Source organism: Helicoverpa zea, chromosome 12 (assembly GCF_022581195.2).
Source record: "Helicoverpa zea isolate HzStark_Cry1AcR chromosome 12, ilHelZeax1.1, whole genome shotgun sequence".
In the NCBI taxonomy this organism is placed as follows: Eukaryota; Metazoa; Arthropoda; class Insecta; order Lepidoptera; family Noctuidae; genus Helicoverpa; species Helicoverpa zea.
The window spans coordinates 4727217-4749648 of NC_061463.1; the positions used below are offsets into that span (position 1 = coordinate 4727217).

The 22432-nt window shown below is 33.5% G+C and overlaps 1 protein-coding gene across 1 annotated transcript in view; it reads left to right on the forward strand.

Annotated features, from left to right (window-relative positions):
• The window catches only part of LOC124635013 (collagen alpha-1(XVIII) chain-like), a 158273-nt gene that overhangs the window by 74904 nt on the left and 60937 nt on the right, over positions 1-22432 (forward strand). The gene's annotated exons all lie outside the window — the stretch shown is intronic.

Below are 22432 nucleotides of genomic sequence, written 5' to 3' on the forward strand. Positions count from 1 at the left end.
CAGCATCGGCAGAATAAAAGGCAACACAAATATTCCAGCAAACCATATAATTGAAATGTACGTGACTGAATTGAGGGGCCAAATTCATGCTCGCACACTTATGCCACCAAATCACATGCGGGGCTCTAAATGTTCACAATTATGCATTCAGTACCTCATGTGCGATTTGCACCCACTTAGCTTGTAATTACAGATGTTATAACCGTCAAACAATGGCCCAAGATGTTGTACATGCCAATCTGAAGGATTATCGACGTAGTTGGAAATGTGTAAAGAATAAAAGGGATTTTTAAACCGACTTAAAAATGAATAACAATCTGAAGGATTTTCGAGACGAGATACATAATGTGTACACATAATGTGTTGCAAATAGAAGGGTTTTAAACCGACTTCAAAAAAAGAAGTTCTCAGTTTGACTCGTGTGTTTGTATGTTGGTGCGTCATTATTTCACGTTTAGTTGAACTGATTTTGATGCGTTTTTCAGAGTAGTATTTTATCTTAGCTGGAAGGTTTTAGGAATATTACTGATATCGGTTATATTTATTTGTAAACAGTTTTTAATGAAAAGTTAACTATAGGTAAACTTCTTTTTATTTAGACTCGGAAAGTCTTTCCGTCTTTCTGACTGCTACCACGGCTAAAAGCGCGTCCATTAAAAAATGCTTCCACGAAAACAAGACACAATCATAACAACCTCTAATAAAAATCTGCAGCATAAATTAAAGAACATTTTCAAAAGTGATTCCCGGTAATCCCGTTCTATATTTAAATTTAAAAACGGCCAGTTTGAATTTTAATTCAAAAGCTTTTTTAATTCCATTGTTTTCTGTTTATTAAGAGCGGTAAAGTTTTTATAAAAGGAACGAAAAATTAAATGGTGGAAAAATATCAGTATCTTGATCAAGCCACTCGTGCATTTGTTTATGAAGTATAATTATTCTAAGAAAACGCGTTGGAATAATTTCAAGAAGAAATTACGCTTACATAAATATTGCAGCTGTGAGATTTAAAGCGTGATGCTCTTTGTGTTAAAATGTTTGTAATTATCATATACCTACGCTACTGTAAATTCAGTGAGAATAAACCTTTCTACTGCGAGGTACTACCTTTTCCATTAGGAAAGTTAATTTTGTTATACCTACAGAAAAGTATTTGTTAACTTATCACAATATACATATTTATATTTATTTGATTACTGTGCGAACGGATACTAATCAATTGTAACCGACAAATCAGTATTTAAATCTAAACATATAAACTGATAATTAACATGAGTAAACAAATTCTACATCTCACAATACTATGCCCAATAAACAAAAGTCTATGATCAATGAAACAAATGAATGGCTTCAATGAAGATTGGAGGTCAATTTAAATTGGTCATAACGTTCAAATGTACCATCACAATGGAAAGATTATTGTCTTCGAGCTATTGAACCGTGAATATCAAATCCTTAATTATGCATCTGATACGGTTTTTATTATTGGAGTTCAAAGACCCTTTGAATCTTCGGAATTAATATGGTCTTGGTAATGAGATGTAAGAACAATCCTTGAGGATAGGTACTTTTAAAAACAATAACTTAATCTGTTTATTTTTCAACATATAGGTAGGTATCATCACTAATAGGACTCAGTAAGCCTGATATAGTGGTGATAGATCGGTAACGCATCGCAAGATGATAATCACGAAAATCCCGTAAAAAATGCGCATTTTTTTTTACAACTTTTACGTAACGCAGATTAGGTGCTGAAGCACGAAATTAAAGTTAAACACTAAGAATCTATCATTAAGAACTTGAACCCTAAAGACTTTTTCGTAGACGATAAAGTTTTAAGTCCCTAGATACTTACCCGACGATTTCAGAAGAGTTATTAAAATTATGTAGGCGCAAAGAAAATGGTAAGCTCGTTAATTGCTTTGGAAAAAGTGTTACCGAAATTGATGCACTTATACTTTGATAGATTTAAGACCCAAAGAATATAAAACCGAGTATAAGAAGCAAACTGTCAACCAAACTTGTCTTACAAATGCACCAGCAAACGGGACCAAACTCATTGAAAAACACATTAAACTTTGTAAAACAATGAAAACGCTTCCGAAGTCGAACCATCGCCTTACATCGCTTTACATTATGCTCCTAACCGCTACCTATTACCATTGCCGTTCTAATTTACATCGCAATTAGTTGTAAATCACTCATAGGAAACAAGGTACTTACTTCTGTTACTTTCTTCCCAAGCACCCGAACGTGCTCCGAACGGAATTTCTAAACCTTATTTTGCGTTTAAAATAAACTCAGTCTACAACTAGGTATGTGAAAATGTAATTAAATTTTAACTAGCTTTCACCTACTTCGTTTGCGGAATGTTAATCGATTTTGATCCGAATCGATTGGTTTAATTTAATTTTATGTAAAGTGACCGCATTTGACAGATAGTGGTCGGGTGATTTGATCTTGAGTTGTGATGGGTCAATTTAGATCTCTGTTGAATACGCTTCTTAACATGATGAAGATCAGGTGGCTGAGCATCGTAAGATAATATGTTTTACGGGTGAATAAGTCTTATTCGAGATTAAAATTAAACCCTGACGAAAAAAGGCCAAAAACTTCTTCCACAGCTTTTAAGACATACACGAAACAATTAGTATTCAAAAGACTTTTTAACATTTCATATTTTGTACTCGACGCGTCAACCATCACGAAATTGAGACAAGGCGACATTAAAGGAACAATGGTATACATGACTTTTTATTCTTTATTTAAAAATGTCGTACGCAATCGCTACTTGCATTTTAAAATAAGTTCGTTACTCCAAAAAGTTTTGTTGGTCTTAAATGAATAAGGTGCATGAAAACCATATTGAGGTAAAGTGTCAGTTCAATTTTGCAGTCAAATATGTTTGATTGTTGTTTGTTGTTATAATATTATAATGAAATAAATTGAGTAAAAGAGGCAGTGGAAGTTAGTATGAATAGTGCCAGAGAGGAATCAAAAGGAAAACATGTTTCACCGAACCCAAATAAAATTGAGAACAGAGCAGAAAGAAGGAATACATTTTAATAGGTATAGTACAATAACAAGTATGCGGGTACTTCTCTTTCATATGAACACAGTAAAAGGCTGTATAGGTAAAAAAGAAAAACAGACTTCCAATTATTTATTTTCATCCTCAAAGGAAACATCGGCTTCAATATCCAGAAAAATATAAATTAACTCTTTTACCTCAATATACTACAAAACCGCAGAACTCATTTAACAGCGTGTAAAAGAATAATTATTCGAATGCAATCACATTCATTATTCTCTTCACATTATTTTATTTCAGCAAATAAATAAAATTTCACTTTTAAATCAAATTACCAATCATTTTTGTTGGAAGTGTATTAACATCGACATTATTTCCTTTGTGTTGGGTGGCGTAAAAATTAACATACAAGTCGGACCACCATTTTCCCGAGAGGCACTCGGCACGTCACAATTTCTGGTTTTCCATTACCATATCTCTTGATAAAAAACCACTGTTGAAATGGCCACACCCGATCTACAAAATTATGTTTTATGTAACGTAGTGATGTTGTCATTGTCATAATTTGGTTACTATTTATTGAGTGCTGTATGTATGAAGCTGGCGCATTCGCTCCTCCTTTCAGATATGGTACTACATACTAACTGTCCCTGTGATTTTATCCACGTTCCAGGTAAACCAATTTTTTGGCAATCGGCTAAGTTTAGTGGACTTTGTCCTTTTCAAGGTCTGGACTAACTATCTACCAAATTTCATTTAAATTGGTTCAGTAGTTTTGACGTAAAAGTACAACAAACAGAGTTACTTTCGCATGTAACTTAAAAATTTTAAGAAAGCCTGCAAATATCTGACATTTATATCTGACATTTGTTGATAGAAATAGCTTCATTGTCCTGAAACTGAACACAATCGAAAAATTACTTTAAAAACCATCGACATAATTAACATAAATCGACATTCCAGTTTCAACACTCACTTCAATACATCATTACCATTATTTAAAATCAGTAATAAACGCAATCAACTTCTGTGCAAAAATTAAACGGATTAAACTCTTCAGTATTTAAGTTGACAAAAGATTTCAATCAACGGTACAATGTTTCAGGCCGTATTTCACGTCATTTACGTGGAAATCGCTTTCAGTAAGCTCTCGGTGGGAGATGAGCGAGTAATCATGGGATTGACAAGAGTTCAGTTCTTTAGGGGAATTAGTAATCTGTTTTGATTTAATTAATATTAGCTAAAGGGGGTAGGTACCTATCAGTATGGGTAATATGCAATTATGGTGTTAAGATATAATACCAATAACTAATGTTTTATAATATCAGACCTATTCTAAACTGGTCTCTAACGCAAAACCTCACTGTTCAGAATAAAAATTCACTTTTGGCTACACCAATCCTTGATAATTTAGATGCCCATTTACGTACCAGTCTACTTATCTAAACTTACAGACACCTGTTCCTACTATAAAACGAGGTGCATTACAATTTCTAGGATTTGACATCTTCGAACCAAAAACAAAATACTAGCTAGGTACATCAAAATGCTTCGAAATCCAAAAAAGAAACAAATAAATGTCACCGCACCGCTCAGTTTATTTCGCACAGACTCCCATTATGAAAAGCACAAATTATGGAGCTCATAGTGTGACCAGTCATCCGACAGAAGATTGCAGGTACATGTTGAAATTCCATTTTCTCTTTGTGAATTATTCCGTCGCTCCTCGACGTGGTCAATTACACGCATAAGGACAATGACAGTGTCATAATGTGAATTTTGTGAATGTTAATGTTAACACCTCGTATTTTTTTTTTGTCGGTTTGTGCGTTTATTGAGGTATCTTATAGTATAGGTATCTTTCAAGGATAATACAGATGGAAATGAAAACTATGATTCTGTGCAGTAGTTTTCCATAATATATTATTTTATTTGTCACCAATATCACTTTGGCTGTTGGCTCTATTTTGAAGTTTTTTGGAATTTTGAAGAACGAAATCAAAATCGATATCGACATTTCAAGCTACGTACTACTATACTCTACATTATAGGTCGGATTTTTTTGTCAGCCAGCCTTAACATTAAATTAATTAAGTATTAAATTAATTCCCTAATTTGGGATTTCTGAACTGTTGTAAAAACTGACGCTAGGCACCTAAAGCAATAGATTAACTATGCACAACCAAAAAACGACACTAAACAACCCACAATCTCGGAAACCGCACACTTAATTTCAGTTCGATACACTCGCCAACTTTACGACTGCCGTCTCAAAAACATCGTATTGAATTACTCCTTTTTTATGGTTACAGAGTACTTTAGGCAAATGTCTTGAGACTGTGGTAGGGAACAGTCTATTGGTCCCAAGGGCCTAACAGAGAGGTGACATTTTCCTTCTTTTTTGTTACCCAGCCGGGAAATGTCTTGCTTTTAATAATTCATGAAGCCGCCGATAGTTTGTTTTGACGTTCGGGTCTTGGCACGCGAGTCTTTTGTTTTCTCGGTGTCAATTGTTTTTTAATGAGGCGTCTTGATTTACATAAGCGAGGGCGCTTTGCTGATAATGGGGTGGGGTTATTAAACTGTCTTTGTGGTGTTTATCATAGTTGTTATGATTCTGTCTACCTTTATGACGTAATATGATCCAGTTGCTATTGAGTCTAATGACTTATGTACCGATAATAATGATTAGACCAAAATTGCGTTTCTTCTCTAGTTAAATTAATTTCTAATGTATCTTAATCTTGAGAATAGAACTTTGCTCTTTGTCCTAAAATAATAGTAAGGTTATACTGCGATTTTACTATTGATACTGAAAAAAATAAAGTTCTTACAATCATAGAACTACATTAATACATACCTATATTTAAGAATCTACATTTTTTTTTCTATTAAGAAGGCTTACAGACTAATACAATAATAGTTTACAATATACAATAATCATATCGCTAATGACAAGCCTCCACAGATAATAGACACATGTCGATAACAATAAGTATCTATTCAATGTTGCGTGTTTCAAGTTTTACACAAAAAAAAATGTTTCGTTATAGAGCTTTACTTATCCAAAACCTTTTACCTATCTACTCTATTATCATTAATCAAACATTGGAATTACTTAAGTTAGCGTGTGAAATAATATTTCGTCATTGCCACTCAATTATAGATACCATCAGATATTGGAAAATGATGCGTCATCAACTTATTTGAGATGAAACAGTCTAACAATAAAATTGAACCAATAAAGATTTAATCTTTATAAGGTGTTTTAAACGCACCTCATAATTACTTAATTTGTAATTAAATGTGCCCTCTAATTTCACATAAAAGCACAAAGGTCACTGACATGCTACTTTGTCTCTTTAAAGGATTGAAACTACGATCCTTCACTCAATAGTCAAATATGATCACTAGACCACCAAGGAAGCGAATAACTAAAATAATTATTACAATGGTAATGCCTCCAAGACTAATACTTACATCGAACGCCCACGAAGAAACAGTGGGCACAAAAAATTCCATAAATGGACATTAACTACAAAATAATCGCCTTTTCATATTTATATAGCCTTTTAAAAGCTCCTATTGCACTCTTTAATGTTATGTTTCCATGTAAAAAGTTTTTTGTAGCTTCGTACCAAACCCACGCACTAAAGTTCACTAAACGAAAGTGACAACAGACTACACACACAAAGTATTTACGATATGGATATAAAACCTGCCTACACACACATACGTGATAATTGATCTCTTTTGTTTTTCCCACGGCCTTACAAACGTACGAAAGTGAATTAACAAAATATCTTCGAAAAAACATTGTGAAATGATCTTCAAACCTTAATGAACAGCTGAGAAAAACAAACAAATGAGCTTTATTCGAATTTCAAATAACAAAACTAGCTTCAATTATTTAAGTAAACGAAACACTTATTAAGACGTTTCAAGTCTTCGGGAAAAATTATTTTATAATGAGCACTATTCAGCAGCCAATTAACTTCGATTCCTATACTACTGCAATGCAAAAGATACTTTATTTCTTAGTGATAAGGTTTATTTTATGCAATTGTTGTTCATCGATCTGATTTGTACAATGTTTGGTTAGAGCAATATTGCTCTACTATTACTGGTGTGGCCATAAAAACAGCATAAACAGAGATAAGTTTATATAATCCGAGTATTTCCTACTTTCAACCATAAAATCATACTATTTCTCATTGGTAGTGCAGGAATATCTGGATTTCAAGTAAGTTCAGCTTACATAATCCTTATAGCATGTTATATTTGTACAGAACTACGAAATTGATATCGAAGAGGAAATCGGAAATCATTTTTAGTCACGTTATGTTCCTAGGAACTTAATAAAGTATTGGACTAATAAACAGCTATTCTTCCATATTGCAGTTATGAAAGTCGCAGGAGACTACCTTTGTCTGCCGGGTCTGAGGAACTTGAGAACAGTCACTACAAGCTGGTACACATAGGGTTCCAGAAGGAACAGAGGTAGTATTAAAGTAACTCTCATCCCACACATCATCCATTCGCCCACTTTTCTTGGTTAAAAATTATTGCTCGATATTGTTACTTTCAAATTGCGCTTCTTTCGCCATCTTCACGAAAAACTAATTCATATTAAAAATTATAGATACATTATTCATGAACCATGACATACATTTCAATGGCCCTATCCCCAAATATGCACCAGTTGCATATAGCAGTAATTCAATCAATCTACGCGAGTACGTACTTGGAATGCCAAGCAGTTTCGTTGTAGGTACTACTAAGTACATATTAGAGCACCGATCAATCCTTCGGTAATTGACAACGGAGATTGTTTATTGGCTCAAGTAGACACGAATTAGACTTAGTTTTGTTTGCCGAATAAGGAAGGTAGTTTGTATTATGATACTTTATGGTGGGAATCGAGATTATATAAGGTACAAGCCGTTTTCCCGCGGTTTCACCCGCGTCCCATGGGAGCTACTGCCCGCACCGGGTTAAAATGTAGCCTATGTTACTCGCAGATAATATAGCTTCCTAATGGTGAAAGAATATTTAAAATCGGTCAAGAAGTTTTTGAGTTTATCCATTACAACCAAACAAACAAAGTTTTCCTCTTTATAATATTAGTATAGAAAACAGATTTTATTCTCTTACGGTGTTTATCGGTAGATCAACATGGAACCATCCTAGTCTACTGCATCCACTGAGCCAGAAATACATAGCATATGACACAAATATATTTTTTTAACCCCCGACGCAAAAACGACGGGGTGTTATAAGTTTGACTTGTCTGTGTGTGTGTGTGTGTGTGTGTATGTGGCATCGTAGCTCCCAAACGGATGATCCGATTGTAATGCGGTTTTTTTTGTTTAAAAGGAGTGTCATTCGGGAGTGTTCTTAGCTATGTTTGGTGGAAATCGGTTCAGGTCTTCAAGGTCATCAGCTCGTTTGTTAGGTGTGAGAGGAATGTTACACGCTCAGTTTACTTGCAAGCATGTGTGGGATCTGAAATTTGAAACACTAATGTCTTCTGGAACCACTGAGCTGGTCTGCTGTTAGGGCACGAAGGTAGGAGACGTAACCCTGAACTGCCTTTTAGTAAACCCATCGAGTTTGGGCTCGTTGAATTTCTCTTGACTAGTTCTCTTCAATTGACGAGAACCTGATACTGGAAATGGGATGTGGCGGATGAAACCCTGGAATGCCGGAATGAAACGGATAAACCGATTTATATCTTCGCTGAAAATCTAGAATGACCAAAGGTTTATGTTTCCTCAATCTGTGCAATTCTCCCAGAGCCAGTATGTTATAAGGATTGTTAAACAGCATCCTTTGGCCGAGATCGCATAGAGCGACCCCATCTTAAAATAAAAGAAATTAACTGAAAGAAGGAAAAATTAAGGAGCTCCTTCAAAAAGCATGAAATAAAATTAAATTATAAATTTAAAAAAACCCCCGACCCAAAAAAGTACGCAATTAGTATGACAAAAGGTTAAAAACGTTAAACCCTATAAAAAGCAAAAAATAACTTTTAACTCTACGTAAGTACCAACTAAAGCATGTCAGACTAAACTAAATTTTGACGTGTCGGGGGACCGCTTTTTACCTTCAAAAATACTTACATAAATCAAATGATACCTACCTAATTACAACATTCGTATAAAACAAAATTATATACACAGTTATAAGTAGTATATACTTAATTACTTCTAACGTTAGGCTAATAAATTAGAGCGGTCCCCCGACACGACAAAATTTAGTTTAGTCTGACATGCTTTAGTTGGTACTTACGTAGAGTTACAAGTTATTTTTTGCTTTTTATAGGGTTTAGCGTTTTTAACCTTTTGTCATACTAATTGCGTACTTTTTTGGGTCGGGGTTTTTTTTTAATTTATAATTTTTACCACTTTGCTGTATAATGATAAAATTAATTGAAATATTCCTTTGGATATCTTAATCCTCTATTCTTTCTTTCGATTTAAACTCATTATGTATGAGTTTAGAATATACTCTTACCTATTATATTCGTACCTATCTCTTAAGATGGTACCCTTTTGGGGTCAAAATACCGAAAGCTACCAAGAATGTTTGCGAATATAATATCAACTTCCGCATTACATATTATTTTACAAACGCATAATTATACCGTCCTAAATTTTTTCCCGTGCACAATAAATATTGAGCAGCAAAACTAATACAAGTAAAGGAAATGCTACTATTGTGTCGAAACCTTCAAATATAGCGAGTCAATATAAAAATGTTCCCATTTCGCTTTGACACAACAAACCATGATTACAAACCATGGAGAACAAAATTACCAGCGGAGGTGCCATAACAGATATGCAGTAGAGAGCCAAAATGCGGGTGTGCGGGGGACGAGGAACATTACTGTCCTCGCCTTAATACCTACGCCTTTTTTAGACCCGATCATTTTTTGTACTACCAAAAATCGTTGACGAATTTCACAAAGAACCCCAACGCCTGGTAACTGGTTCCTGATCATTTTGGTCATGTCCACCGTACGTATTTGACCTAGAAGAAAGTGACTGACCTAGCTGCATTACGGCGTCTCCGGTCATCATTTCTTACTCCGTGTTACAAACATACCCACATGTTTGTAAGAAAACTATCGCCCTACATTCTGCTGCTAATTAGAGTAGAGTTAAAATAAACTATGCAAGTAGTTTACGAGTGCAACAAATTAGTCGCATTTACTCTCTTTTGCAGTACTATTGTTAAAGTTTTGTTAAATAATTAGACATTATATTTAAGTAAGATAATCATTTCTAGCAGATATTTTATATGAATTATTGTATTAAAGGTTTTTTCTTCATCGCAAGCATCAAAATCTCAGTTAGATTTTTTTATTTTCAAGATATCAACTATTAATCTAAGTATTCATATCACGTTCATTCATTACTGTTACAGCCTTTTTATCGTCCCACTGCTGGGCACAGGGCCTCCTCTCACACGGAGAAGGATTGAGCATATCACGGTCATCAAACAATAGTAATTAATTTAATAAATAATCTATTTGACTGACATTCACTTGGCACGCGGGTAAAAATACCAATTAAAACGAGCTCTCACCTCCAAATTATTTCACAAGAGCCTCTCAGACCGAAAGGCCATTGACAAAAAAACAATTAATACAAAACGTTATTATTATCTTTATCTTTAAATTTTAAATAAACCTAGTAGTGTTCTTAACTAACTTCAGAATTGTTAAGAACTTTATTTATATTGCCTATCAATAAATATATTTTGTGTCTAGGTCATGATTATGAAAATATCGAATTTAAATAGGTATGTAAAACATAATAATCGATGTACATATTAACGTAGATTTTTGTAAATGTACAAACGAAACATGAAATCAAGAAATAATAAAATATGTCGAATGTATGACCCGTTATTTGGGTTTTGACTAATCAACAACAGGAATATCACAAAATCCTCATTAACGCAATGATATGTACTCTTAATATTATTGTAAATGCAAAAGTAGTCAAGTCTGTTTGTCACGCCAATGCTACCGTGCCCATTTTAATCATAAGTACATACTACTGAGATATAGTCTTAAAGACTGAGAATGCACATAGCCAGCCTTTTATCTGGGAACTATAGCGAACAACCCGTCACATTGAGATATTGATACACTCTGAAATGATAACCAAGACTCAACAACAAACCAAAATTATTATGAACAACCAAAATAGGTACTCGTATATTTGAAGTAAAATCGCCACACAATAATAATAATCACGTCAACGGCATTTAGTTTCGATAACAATGCGAAAGCTTCACAATTTAATTAACGTTCCAAACTTACCACGAGCATTATATTCCTTATGTTATTCGATACAAATCACATACACAAATTTTCTAAGAGCATTGAAACTGTTGGAACCGCTATTAGCAGAAATCTCCATACGAAAATGGCTGCTAATGTACGCGAGGGGTAAAGGCAGCGTAGTAAATATAATACATATACCGTTATTTACGCAAAGCTCCATTAAAGTTAAAGCTTCTTTAAATCTATTGCTGACACTTTCTTTGCCAACAAGATGAAAAATGACAATGGATTTAATTAAACTTTGTGCAACTGATGGAGAACTCACTTATGTCACACTCAAAATTCACAAACATAAACTTGACGCATGTAGCAAAAGGTGTGCAAAAACTCAGAACAAAATTTTTTTCATCGAGACTCATCAAAACTTATTCTTATAAATCCCACTATTTATAAGAATATATTTTTTTATTTCTATCATAAAATAGATGAAATTAAGGCTATGTATGAGTATGACCGGCTAACTGGTCTCGTACCTTTGGCGCCTCCGGCTGGTTGAATGTTCATAGCAAATATTGTAATACTGGAAACACCGATATTTACAATAGGTAGATACTGTCAGACCTGAAAGCTATGTCGGTCAGTTTGTACAAATGTTTGTTTTAGAGAGAAAATTTAAGACAGGTTACGGAGAAAATACGTTGTATTGTAATAATAGGAAATTGCAGATATTGTGTTGTAGGATATATTTTACGATATTTACAATATACGGGGATGATAATAAATACACTAGCTGTTTTCCACGGTTTCACTCACATTCCGGGAGAACCACTTTCCGCATCCAGAGAAAAAGTAGTAAAGAAAGGACAATGGGCACAAATATATGGGACCTGGTATACCCCACCAATAGGAATGTCATATATATCATTGGATAGGCCTTTTTATGTAGGACAAGATTTACTATGACAGCTTTGCTGAAATGTTTGTCCGTTCTGAGATATAGATCAAAAACTGTGCTAAAGTTAGAACTAAGTAATCTATTGATACCTCAAGTTTTTAAAGGAAAATCTAAGTACTAATAACTTTAAGTCTTGTAAGTACTACTGTGCCCGTTAGGATCCATAATTGTTACTATTATGTAGCATTTCAACCTTTTATTGTACCAACTGGATGTTGGGCGTAGTGAGAAACCGCACCAATAGGAAAGTCATACATATCATTGGATAGGTCTTTTTAACTGGAACAACATTTACTATGACAGCTTTGTTCTATTGTTTGTCCGTTCTGAGATATAGATAACAAACAATCTTAAAACTGATGCTAATCAATACTGTAATCTGATTTTCTTTCATACAAGACTTACACTTAGTAGTTCTTAGATTTTCCTTTAAAAACTTGAGTTATCAATAGATTACTTCGTTCTAACTTTTGCACAGTTTTTGATCTATATCTCAGAACGGACAAACATTTCAGCAAAGCTGTCATAGTAAATATTGTTCTACATAAAAAGGCCTATCCAATGATATATATGACATTGCTATTGGTGGGGTATACCAATCTGCCCATTGTCCTTTCATTGAAATCGGTCATAAGCTTTGACGTTACCACGTGACAGACAGAGTAACTGTCGCATTTCTAACAATACATTAGTATGGATTTGAGGTACATAAAGTACGCCTTACATCTATGACAGTTTTCACTCCAATATCTTCCTGGAACAAGAAATCCCACACATGTACCAGTTTGACAAAATCAAACGCTCTAAGTGCTTGTAAATGCAAAAGAGACATTGTCTGGTGTCAAACATTTCCATAATAGACTGTAATAAGTGTTGAACAGGAATATTTCGAGTTCTGGTGCAAGAGAAAGATGCGGAAGAAACGAAAAGCATATGGAAGGTAAAAAGATGTGGAAGAATCGAAAATGTATGAAAATTCTTAGGTTAATTACTGACGCTTGATATGAATATTAACATTACATTATGTTCAGGTGGATAAGTCTGTTTCGGAAACCAATACAACGTTATAATTTCGTTTACTTGTCCTTATTTCATATGGACTTAAAGAAACTCTTCTCTCAGGTATATTAAGCATAATTAAATCTCTTGTCTATCCACTACACAGGCTAACAAAACTGTCAAAGTTACATGAACTCCATAAAATTTTAAAGACAGTAAGTTGACAGTTATTTGCACTGACACGAAGATAAATAACTTGATGCCGAAGAAGCGATATAAAGTTTAATGTTACCTATTAACATCACACGAGCCGCGCATTGTCTCTTCTATTGTAATTTAATTTATGAAAATATATTTTAATGGATCATTAATATGGAAATCGTAGGACCACCGGCCGCTGCATGCCTCTCTTAATATTTACAACGACGTGATTTCGAAATTCAAAAATCATCGTTTCATTATTGCTAATAATTTAATCAAATTAAAAAGTATATTGAAGAATGTGTAAAGGATGATGATCTACTTAATAGACCAATCATAAACACAGAATTTGTCGCATATCCGACCTCATTTCCCTTGATTTTATTTTAAACACTGGCCACTTAAAAACAAATTCATTATTCAAAATTGAATCTCGATTGCGCGCGCAAACTTGAAGTACCTATAACGTTTATTCACACGATACATCATGGATGCGCCCACTCAGGTAGGTATTATAACATGAATTCTCGACGAGTTGTTCCGAATGTAAATTAGACATTGTCTCTTGTCAATCGACGTGTTCTGACGGTTGTTGCGATTGAATTTATTGACAGCATCTTATAGTTGTATTAGTAGTGAGGATTCTTGAGACGGTTTGGTTCATCTTCTATTGACGTACTTAAATTAAAAAAAAATAACTAATATATTTTGGAAAGTCATAAGCCTTATAACAGACGTCTGAACAGAGTCTTCTTATTTTCTTTCGAAAGTATTTTATTTTTGTTGTCGGTCAGCTCTGAAATGGTTGTCCTTCTGTCTTCTTTTAGCCTTTGAAACAATTCTGTTAAAAAACAGACACAATCTCTCCTGCAAAAAATGAAATTGCATTGATGGACGATTACCTATATAAAATCCAAGATAGAAAAGCAGTTCACATTACGGCTAATTCCTCGATCCAGGCACTCCTTTTTCATTCATCCGTTACTTCATTTCAATGGTTCCGTGAATCAGGCGGTCGATAAAATCAATCCGTGACTATGAATACGATTGGAGGTAGCGGCTTGTCTCGAGTAAATTTATAGTTAACGTGTGTACGCAAATGATTAGTTAAATCGTTGTAAATCAATCGGATAAGTTTATTCTGTATTGCTATGTTCATTGGATGGGTTGTCTTGTAGAATTTGTGTTAAAGTTACGTTTCTGGGTAAATGGATAAATGTTGTGGGCGATGTGTCAAATCGGAGCCGTGGAAACTACTGCGGATACAGAATATAGAATGACAATTAAGAGTGTACTGCTTTATTGCTCGCTTTGTAAAAAGTGCTTAAAAGTACCTAGGAGATAATTCCCAAATTCTTCAAATTGTAGCCAGACAATACTAATAAAAATGATTCATATAATTACATATTAAAAAAATTACGTTCTAATTTCAAATCTAAAATTGAACACATACAGATAGCCAGTATCAACGAGGCTCCCAGAACTATTACACTAAAGAGGTTTTAAAGAAGTCTAGAACGTGTTCCATTTTTGAATTCAGTCCAAATTGAAACATGTTTCGCATTGTTTATCACACAGCATAACATTGGAGACAATTTAGTATCACAAAGACATTAGAAAGGGTCAACTATGTGGAACGATCGGACGATTAATTATCAAGACAGGGTTATCGTTATATAGGTGTAGCAACACAGTAATTAACATAGATAATGCTGTAACTACACGTCATTATAACATGTGTTCGATCCTCTATGGTCCAGCTTTGTTTACGTTGTGAAAGGAGGTTGCATTTATTTTGTGTTTGTTGTTGAAAATGTTTTGTGCTCGGAGGATAGAGACTTTTGTCTATGAGCAAATTAATTGAGAATTATGTTTAGATATAAAATAGAGCAACTAGAGTTAATATTTTAGATTTTTTATAGAATTATAGTAATATTCTAAAATAATAATCATGAAGAATGAACCATTGCATTATTTACGTGGAGGTATTACATTTGAGAGAATCAAGTTATTATTTCATCAAAAACAGACCACAAAATACCATTGCCTGCCCTAATTACAGTCAAAACACAAAGAACCGAATTCTTTTCACCTTAAGGTCCATAATTACATATCTGTCAAAGGTCAATATGAATTAGGGTCATAATCCACAATGGTTACACCGAATGCCTAATAACAATAAATAATGTAAAGGTGTGTTCGAAATTATGAACTTTCACCTTAAAGGCCATTAATACTTTGTTTGGGTGATTTGTTACGGGATTTACAATGTATGAATGCGATTATGATTATTTTTATTTTTTATTTTCTATGACATCATGCTGTGATTAAAGTGTTGGGAAATGACGAATCTATCTTTGTAAGTATGTAAGTCCCTATCACGGAGAACAAAATGACTAGCGGAGATCTCATAACGCATTTCCAAAGCAAGTAGCGCGCCAACATGCGGGTCTTCGGGAGACGAAAAACATTACTAGCTCCGCTCTCATATGCCTTCTTTGGAACCCGCCCTATTTATTTTAAAATATAATCACCAATAAATCAAGACCAATCTTTGACAGATAGGTCTTGATTCGACAAGGAGCCCGAATGCTTCATTATCTCTAGTAACTGATCAGGCCTAAAGTACGTTACTTGACCTACATGAAGGCGCCTGACCTAGCTTCTTTATGGCATCTTCGTCATCTTTCCTTCCTCCGTGGTACTTATGCACTCCATTGTAAGCAATGAAATCGTAAATTTTAACATGCAGAGGTGAGAGGTTCTGAGATCGCCATAATGAATATGTTGCCATCATTTCCAAGTCAGATTTTATCAAATTTAATCAGTGTTTACGATTCGACAATCGTAATTTATTTGAAGATTTATAGGCTTAGTTTATGGTCGAATAAAATTGAGTTACCAATCTATCATATTTTGAAGTTATTGATGAAGGTTCCGAATTTGCATTTAATATGCCATTTAAGATATAAATTAACTAATGATTTAAAGATTTAGATTTTTCACAGTTTTAGGCCTATCTATTTTCTCTCCCCAAAAAGTAAAATGCTACTGTAGGGATCGACGTAAGGAGAGAAGTGAAACGATCGGAGGATGATACAGAACTGCTGTTTATTGTAAATTACACACGATTATATGCGAATAATATAGACTTAAATATAACAAAGACATTCTACCACTACACCTTCCCTCTTCGAAAAAGAAAAATGTATATGTATAAGTATACAGAATATATTTTTCTTTGAATATTGGTCACATGTTTAAATAACTAGAATATAATATTTAATAGTAAGTATACAAAGTGTACATAATATATTCTTAGAGCTACAGTTTATAAAATTAAAGTTGCATTACATGTTTATATTTAGCTTAGCGATCTTATTACAAATTAAAGAACATAATATTTTACAAATTGAATATAACTTATATCACAGTGCTACCAGATTAGTTTCAAATCGGCAAGATCAAGTTTGATTGACCAAAGCTACCGAGCGCGTCACTGCTTACTTATTACAGAAATAAAAGCGTACCTAATATAACTTCGGAAATTACAATTCATATCAATAATAGATATGTCGCAGGGATATGATAAAAATGGGGATTTGATCAATTCCCTAAGGGATTTGATCAAATCACGGAGGATGTTAAAATAAAAACACGATTTTATCTTTTCTCTAAACAAATCTAGTGAATTGAACAAATCCCTAAATTGGTTCAGTGTAATGACAAAAATAATTTTGCTTTGATATTTTAAAGGTTTATTTGGTAAGATATGCCTACATAATTATGATAATCAGGTATGTGTAATATAAGGAAATATTGATATAAAAAATCACCATTACTCAGAACAATATTTATTTATTTTTTTGAAAGAATGAACAAAAATTTCTTCAAAAATTAAAAAATATTTTAGTTGCGTATGATATGCCTATTTGTAATAATCACTTATTAAAACATGTAGCTGATTTGTGGCATTGTGAATTACATGAAGGAATTTCTTACAGGCACAAGACAAGAACTGACATGTTCTTTGTCATTTCACTGAACCAATTTAGGGATTTGTTCAATTCACTAGATTTGTTTAGGAAAAAGATAAAATCGTGTTGTTATTTTAACATCCTCCGTGATATGATGAAATCCCTTAGGGAATTGATCAAATCCCCGTTTTTATCATATCCCTACGACAGATACATCCCAAAGGCACAATGATTCAATATTTCGATGCAGATCATTGTTACATCACGCACAATCATAGATAGTGTATCGTACGTCCATATCACACACAGATGATTTACTGACTATGCAATTGACATAATCTGTTACTGGAAAATGTACGCTTAAACATTTAAGTATCGTTATAGAATATTGAACGAAATACATTCAGCATTCGAGAAATAATTTTCAATTGTATTGGCTCGTTAATGGCTGTAGATTTTATAGAATTTCGGTCGAATTTAAAATCGTTTGTTCGGTGATTTTGTATTCCAAAAAATACAAATTAAATTATAACAGTTGCAAGTACCTATTATTTAATTAGCTAACAATGTACTTACAACTACTTAGATAACACTTTAACGCTTCTTTAAGTCGTCTAAATTAATCTATATAGGTAATTCAAACATATAGAGCGGAACAAAACGACCACATTATTTTTATCGAGAACATTTGTAACGACAATTTGAGACTATTAACCTACTATAGAGCGATACACTCATACAAAATGTGTATCCTTTGGACTTCAGGCGTCAATGTATCGATAAATTAATTAAGAATACTCTTATCTATATTGTAGACCGGCAGAGTTTCAAAGGGTCTTATTATGAGCATCGATTTAATTACTAAATTCCACTTATCGATACAAGGGTTCTCTCGATAGATTGTTGACAGAACGTCCCTATTGGTTGACCAGATGGCCAAGTATCCATTCAGGATAGTAAATCAATTGCAATAAGTAGGTATTCTGAACATTAAATGCTTAGGACTTGATATAAAGTGGCTTTATGATGAAACGATGATAATAAATCTTAACTATGAAATGTCAAAGTTGTAATTTAACTTTCTTATCTTTTGATTTAATTTTACAAGATTTTGCTGCAGTATATTCTATATGAAACAGTTAAGAGCTTATTAAATGCAGATTGACTTCTCCCACGTATTAATTAAGGGACCAATTTACAAACAATTTATTGTTACTATCGTTTATCACATTATCATCAAAATCGCATCAACTCTGTGGGTGGGTTCAGTCACTGACCTTTAAATACGTTGACTTTAATTAGTAAGACTTGTAACTGCATGATGCAATTTGTATTTATTCATTTATAAAAAACCTATAAGTAAGTATTGCAAGTAAGCCTTAATGCAGACACAATTAAGTTGATGGCAGTGGGACCAGTCTGTTTGGTCCTTATGTAATCGTTCCTAAACGCTCATATTTTATGAAAATTATAATTTAACACATTACTAACAAAAAAAATGCAAATGAACTACAAATATATGAACTATACTAACTAAACTAACTTACAACAATACTAACTAAAAAAATCCTCTTAATAAATCAAAACATTATCACTTTTAAAGTGCTTAATAAGCAAGTTAACTTTTACCCAACAGCCTAATGAAATAATTACACGAGCAGTAACAAATAAAGCTACCAATTCACGTCTTCACTCGAAAATTCCACACACGCCTTCCATCACTTTGAATAGTGCACAAATTGGACCGTTGTCTGTCCTTCTTCAGCGTGATGGATTGGTCCTTGAGACTTTTGTACCCCTCGCGATAATTAATTTCGACCGTTTCCGTAATCCAAGGTCCATTCATGACAGAATAGACCCCTATCTCAGATGTTAGCTGAACAATACCACGATAACGATATTATGCGGATTGTGTTGTATTATAAACGTCTCGTCATTGTTTCGTAAAAGGGTTGTGGGTTGTCGTGACAACCCTCAGGTTCGGACGAGGATTTTATTATGTTTTAGATATGTTTTTCGTATGTGGGTCAACTATAATTGGTTCAAGATTACAATACAATAAGATACGCTTGACCCTTCATTTTCCGTTTTTAAGGAAATTATTTGATAAGGAAAACCAAACAGGAAACATCCATACAAACCTTTTGAATTTTTTGGTCGGTATTTTAGCTATAGGTATAATTGTACTAAAATTAGAACTTACAAATGTGTACCCTACGGGGAATCGATCATGATTGCTATGCGAATAAATGAGTAATGATGTTACTGTTATAATATGCCTTGTTAGTGATTCATTAATAACACAAACATGTTTGTCAGTTCAAAATCCCTATTATGTTATCTTAATGTTGCTGCCCTAGTCTCGCAAATATACGTGAGAACATTATGAATATAGTGTTCGATTCCAAACAAACCAGTATCGAATTTAACTTAATCAAGATTAATTAAAATCTGTGTTAATACGTATTTAAGTGCAGTCATTAATACGGAACTTTACGTAAATCCATATAACCAAATTGATTTACATATGCAACACGATAATTTAACAAAATAAACTCGATCTTGTAATTATCCCTTCGATACCAAATTATCAATTCCTATAAATATTGAAAGATCAATAAACTGTTATTATGAATTATTATGTACGGAATTCATTAATTGACGTTGTAAATGCAATAATTGTTATTAAATTACTGTTATTTACGTGCCTTTACGTAGACTTTTTTTATGTTTATTAAGTCTATTAATTTTATGAGTTATTATCTTTAGTGTGATGAAAGTGACCAATAAAATGTTACGTTAGATCAGGCGCACATTATACGATAGAAATGTAAGAAAATTGCGCGTTATTCATGCTGTCCCCGCAGATGATAAATAGAACCGCACTTCCATTCATTGAAGTTGTATGCATATTCATTCAATTAGTGAATGCAGAGAGGAGACCTATTCCGACGTACTTTGTAAATATTCACTGGCATCGTACGTATAAAGTGTAGCCGATCATTAACATAGGTACGTTAAATGTGCACCGCAGGACAATGGCCAACTTAAGTACTTAGTTTCGTCATTATTACGTACGGGAGCCTTTAGCACCCAATACACGTACATTGGGCACATCGTTATCATATTTGCCATTGTTGACCAAACTTTATTGTGCGACAAATTCTGGGTAAAAGGTAAATATGCGGCCGCTCTTACCGGTTGGGTAATAAACCTCAGCTGTGATCGCCTACGTACAAATGACTTGTGAGCAATCACTTCAAGTGAGATTCACACGTCCTCATAATAATATACGCTTTAATAATGAATCAAGGCTTCCCACACACTTGATTATTAATAGAACCTCTCTATAGAAATAACTATTGTTTCAAAGTAAACTGTTGCCTATCAAAGATGTTTTCTTTGAACTTAAAGATAGCTACAGTATCTAGCTACTTCAGATGTTTTTGTTTGTCTTTCCAAGTCTAAGGATAAAGGAGTAATTAAACATTCTTTGATAGGAATAACAATTTGTTTCACGTCGTCGAACGAAGAACTACAAAGGACTTGTAAGGCAGTATTAGTTTTTGAACTCGTTTAAAGATTGCCTTAAGAGAGATTGATCAAAACAACGTAGAAGAATTACTTTTATCAATTCAATGGCTGCTTTCAAATACGTCCTAGGAGTACCTACTTAGAATAACTAAAATAGTATACAGTGAATTAATAAAGGTGTGAATAATGAGGAAGACCTTTAAACAAAAGGAAAACGTACATTTTAGGAGTTCAATTTCAACGAAAATCTTTTGCCAACGTATTAAATTCCAAGCGAACGATGCAGCTTGTGCGACGAATAAAATTTAGACTTTATTAGAAAGCGCGGAGCTTCGAATCAAGGGACCGACTCCCGTTTATTAGAATAAACGCATAGTTGAGTCTCAATAGAAGTCCTGTTTGAAACTTTAGACTAAAATCCTCTCTTTCTTTTGTTTTAGCTTTAATATGAGCATTGAAACGCTGTGTTAAACGCTTTGAGAACAAGTTGAGCTTCAGTGGAAACTCAGTTTCATTAGATAGGTATGAAATTTTGAGAAACGAGTTTGCTAGGGTGTTTCCTCACGCTTATTGTTTACGGGCGTTTTTATTTTTAGCTCTTGTATGTGATACCGCCCACATTTTGCTTTAATAATAAGATGCGTAAGCCAGAAATAGGAATCTTACCGCAAAGATGAAAATTGTCTTGACAAAAAGTAGGCTATTTTCATGTACCAACGCGCATTTTCCCTTTTATATTTAATAATTTTATTTATATCATAAATTCATAAACAATAGGTTAGTAAATGTGACCTGTAACCTAAATATGCCCTTTGACTTCTATAAATCCGTGTGTTCTTTGTAACGACTACACGCAATTAAAATGACCAATGTGCTTGCATTTGACATACTTTCGGTACTCAGTAGATTATAAATAATCAAGTCGTGAATCTTACCATCGTGGCGCTATTCAGAAGCAATTGATGACATAATTCCCATGTGAATGCTTAAAATTATTCTAACTGTTAAATTAAGTTCTTGTTCCGAAATATTTTAAAAAGCAAACCTTTTGACTAAAACAAGCAAATAATAACACCCTAACTACTATACCTGTAACTAAATCATAATAAATCTAAAACAAAACGTTATTTCTAGTGAAGAATTTTAATCAAAAGGGGATTGCACCCTTTAACTTTATATCAAATCATAACCAGCCGTGAAATCACAGCTTACCTATTGATTGGTCAACAAGCGATTTGACAACTGAAAATCGTTCGGTTATCGTTATAGTTAAATGGTAAAACTCACCATAAGTAAATTAGCATAATATTATTCACAAACTAATTCGTCCGTACCAATCAATTGCACAATTCCATTTACCGTATTTAGACTTCTTTATTCATAGAAGGTTGTAAATCTGACTAACTGACCATTGAATCGAAGGCAGATTGACATCATAA